This window comes from Otolemur garnettii, unplaced genomic scaffold (genome assembly GCF_000181295.1).
Source record: "Otolemur garnettii isolate 467f Iridium unplaced genomic scaffold, OtoGar3 scaffold00023, whole genome shotgun sequence".
Classification (NCBI taxonomy): domain Eukaryota; kingdom Metazoa; phylum Chordata; class Mammalia; order Primates; family Galagidae; genus Otolemur; species Otolemur garnettii.
Genome location: NW_003852418.1, coordinates 16,740,633 through 16,744,826, shown reverse-complemented (window position 1 = coordinate 16,744,826; position 4,194 = coordinate 16,740,633). Strand labels below are relative to the sequence as shown.

Here is a 4,194-nt window from a genome sequence, read left to right as displayed (position 1 = left end):
AGTCTCCTGCCTCTGCCTCCCAAGTAGCTGGGACCACAGGCGCCTGCCACAACGCCCGGCCATTTTTTGGTTGCAGCCATCATTGTTGTTTGGCAGGCCGGGCTGGGGATTCGAACCCGCCACCTTAGGTGCATTGTGGCTGGTGCCTTAGCCACTTGAGCAGCCACAGGCGCCGAGCCGAGTTGTAGGAGTTCTTTATACAGTATATTCTGGATATAAGTTCTGCCTTAGTCTCTTCAGACAAATTACCTTACACTGGGAAATTTATCAACAATAGAAATTTTTTGCTCACTTCTGAGCTCACTTTTGGAGGTTGTGAAGGCCGTATCAAGGCACCAGCACAGGTGGTGTCTGATGAGGCCCCATTCCTGGTGGGTGAAGCCTTTCATGTGTCCTCAGGCTGAAGAGAAGGGGGAAGGGAAAGGGCTCCTCCACCTCTTTAGTGAGTGCACTAATCCCATCTCGTCCTTAATCACCTCTGAACACCACTGCCCTCCAGCTTAGGTTTCAACATGGGAACTTGGAGGCATAAACATTCAGGCCTGAACAAGACCCTTAGCAAGTATACGATTCACAAGTATTGTTTCCCCTCGGGTGGGGTGTCTTACTTTCCGGATGGTATCCTTTTGTTGGCAGAATTTCTTTCTGTGGTGGGTCCTTGGTCTCAGAGATGTGAAGAACGAACTCACAGACCACAGATCAGTGGTCAGATAGAAAGGAATACAGGAGGAATAAAAAGCACTAGAGCTTCTGGCAGAGGGAAAGACCCAAGTGGGAAGTCTCATACTTGTAATGCTTTTTTTCTTTTTTTGAGACACAGCCTCAAGCTATCGCCCTGGGTAGAGTGCCGTGGCATCACAGCTCACAGCAACCTCAAACTCCTGGGCTTAAGTGATTGTTTTGCTCCAGCCTCCCAAGTAACTGGGACTATAGGCACCTGCCACAACACCCGGCTATTTCTTGGTTGTAGTTGTCATTGTTGTTTGGCGGGTCCGGGCTGAATTCGAACCCTCCACTCTAGTGTATGTGGCTGGCGCCTCAGCCACTTGAGCTACAGGTGCCACCTTAACCCTTTTTTCTAAGGGTTATATGTTGTTTTGTAAAAAAGGGAGGGCTTGAGAATTACATGTGGCCAGGACCTGGCAGACTTCAATGTTGATGAGTGTATTAACAAATGAAGGCAGCCCCTCCACCTCTGGGCAAAATGGCAGGAGGTCCACTTCACAGGAGGCCTGGCTTACAGCAAACTGCCCAGGCCTAGGAAACCAGGGTCCCTGTCCAGCCCTGAACGGGGGAACCTGTATCACTCTGAAGCACAAAGTTTTGACTTTGATGAAATTCAACTTCCCATTTTCTCTTTTACAGCTATGCTTTTGGTGTCATATTTAACAGGTCATTGCCTAACCCAAGATCATTAAGATTTATTCCTGTTTTTCCTAAGAGGTTTATAGTTTTAGCTCAGATACTCAGGTCTGTTATCCAGAGATGTAAAGATCTCAATTTTACTCCACTGATCTACATGCTCATCCTTATGTTGGCACCACACAATCATCACTGCAGGTCATATGACTTTTAAGATATATATAGAGAGAGGGGGGGTGGAGAGAGAGAGAGCGCGCGTGCGCAGATCAGCCAAAAAAAATTTTTTCCTGATACCTACAAAAAGCAATTTGATTAAATATCATAGTCACAGATATCTGAAAATATGCCAAATAAAGACTGTTTGCAGAACAAAGTTCTTTAAATAAATGTAACCACAATTTTAATAATAGACCCACTGTGACCAGAACAGTAACTGACATACTATACTTGGAATTTCTTTTACAGAAAATATTCTCAGCACAAGAAAAGACATGAAAGTACTCTTTTCCTCAAGTTGCCAAAGACTTTCTAATTCCTCCCAGCACGTAAGATGTTGATAAATGTTTGTTGACCCTGGTCAGTGCTTGCCTTAGCTGGGTTACTGATTGGGTTCTTGTCTCCAAAACTGATTGTTTCAGGCTAAAAGATGACCTTCTTTTCTAGATTGGTCTGGTAAATTTTCATGAGTGAAGATACTTTCCTCTGACCCCCAAATCTCTAACGGTGCTGCCACAGAGAGGTTTTAGGCCTGATGGAAGGAGGGGCCGCCCTGAAGAAAAGGAGCTGCTTCTCAGTCTCCCTCACAGGAGCAGGCCCCTGGGGAGTCCTGCACTGGGGCAGCCTGGGCTGCAGCCTCCCTCTGGAGGGGGTGGCTCTTCCTCCGAGAGGGTATGGAAAAGAGTCTACAGGAACAGAATCAGGTGGCAGGTAAGCCCAGGGGCCTGGAGCTGGCTATGGCATAAACAAGCCCCCTGGGCACACAGCGAGGTGGAAGGACTTGGTCCCGCACCTGCCTGACTGCCCTTCTCCCCCTGGGATCTCTGTTGCTGCTTTCTGCTGCTCCTTGCTGCTCCCACCACCTTCCTATAGTGTCAGGGTTGCGGTCTCTTTCCTCTAGGTATCACTGGTGGAGGCCTTCACCCCCATTCCACATATAGTCCTGTTGTACTGTGCTCAGAGCTGTTGATTTTTAAAGTTGAGTTAGCACCAATGACAAAAAGTAAGCCCTCACGTTACAAACTGAGCTGTTGCATTTTGAGGATGACGTGGACGCAGGTGCAGAGCAGGTCTGGGCCGCCCACTCTGCTCCCGCCTCACCTGTCCACTCTGGCTGAGAAGCAAGTGGGTCAGGGAGCTGGACTGCCAGGGCGCCTGAAGATACCAGAAAACACTCACTGAGCCAGAGGGAAGGTCAGAATTGCCCTGCCCAGGCCAGTGCACACAAAGTCCCTAAAGAAGGGTCAGTGTAACAGTCTCAGACAAAAAGTGGTGGGGCTGACCTGTTAATGTACACGGCTGACTCAGAGAAGTAAAGTGACAAGTTGCTTAGCTTCAAAAAGTAAAGTGAAAATGGCCTAAAATTATTTTCACTATGCCTTTTACACTGTAACTGTTAAACAGAACTGGCAATGAGGAGATACCTGCTGTGATAGTTTTACATGCTATTCTGAGCCAGCAGACATTAAAAAAACAAAAATTAAGTCATCTTGTAGTTTCTCTCAAAAAATTCAAAAGCTCAGGCCAGGCACAGCAGCTCACGCCTTAATCCTAGCACTCTGGGAGGCCGAGGAGGGTGAAATCCCACCTAATTGGGAGGCTGAGGCAAGAGAACTTGAGCCCAAGAGTTTGAGGTAGCTGTGAGCTATGATACCACAGCATTCTACCAAGGGTGACAAAGTGAAATTATGTCTCAAAAAAAATTGGAAAGCTCCATTACTAACAAACCCATACAGTCCCAAAGGCCTTAACTGCTTGGACCTGGTTAGGCATCCGTCCTTGAGACGGGCCACAGCCCTGCCAGCTGCCACTCCCTCTGCGTATGCGGCTGGCCTGGCAGGCTCTGGCCTCACCCTGGGAACCGGGGTGTAGTGGCTCATCCCCGCAGGTCACTGAGACCAGGGCAGGAAGCTGGTGTTCATCCACAATGCCAGTGGCCAGGGTGGGCCTCTCCTCTGTGCAGGGAAGGGCAGACACCTGCGGCCCAAGCCAAAGCTGACTCTCGGGGATGAACAGCAGGTACGAACTGGGAAAAACGACCACACTTTCCCGCTGTTGCTTTTTTCTCCAAGTACTGTTACTACACAAACATGTTCAAACTGTATAGTCACTTTAAGTTTTGCTTCACTTGTAACTTAGATGTCAAAAAAAAAAAAATGGGAGAAATGGAGTTTCCACTCTAGAGTTTTTTGACAGTGCAGAAAATGCTTATTACATGTTAAAAGAAAAAGCAGGCTAGTCATAGTATATTCCAGTTCCTAGGACCTCTGGATGTTAGTTTATTTAAGTATTTTTTTAAAAGGCCAGCAGCACAATTATAAAAAGGACTTTACCTAACAAATGCAAACACTGTAACCTAATTCTTTGTACCCTCAATTAACCTGAAACAATAAAAAATATAAAAAAATTAAAAGGCCAGAAGGGAAGTTCCGAGAGGTAACAGTGGTTGAATGAGGAGCAAAATGTCTATCTATATATTTACATCACTCAAACAACTATTTTTTTTTTTTTTTTTTTTGTGTGACAGAGCCTCAAGCTGCCCCCCTGGGTAGAGTGCCGTGGCATTACAGCTCACAGCAACCTCCAACTCCTGGGCTCCAGCGAGTCTCCTGCCTC

The 4,194-nt window shown here is 47.0% G+C and overlaps 1 protein-coding gene and 1 non-coding gene across 2 annotated transcripts in view; one reads left to right on the top strand and one right to left on the bottom strand.

The window, feature by feature from the left end:
* The window catches only part of RTF2 (replication termination factor 2), a 46,319-nt gene that overhangs the window by 8,892 nt on the left and 33,233 nt on the right, over positions 1-4,194 (bottom strand). The gene's annotated exons all lie outside the window — the stretch shown is intronic.
* On the top strand, positions 2,986-3,039 carry LOC111724476. The gene has a single exon (XR_002772776.1). It is a non-coding gene; the product is annotated as a small nucleolar RNA U54 (small nucleolar RNA).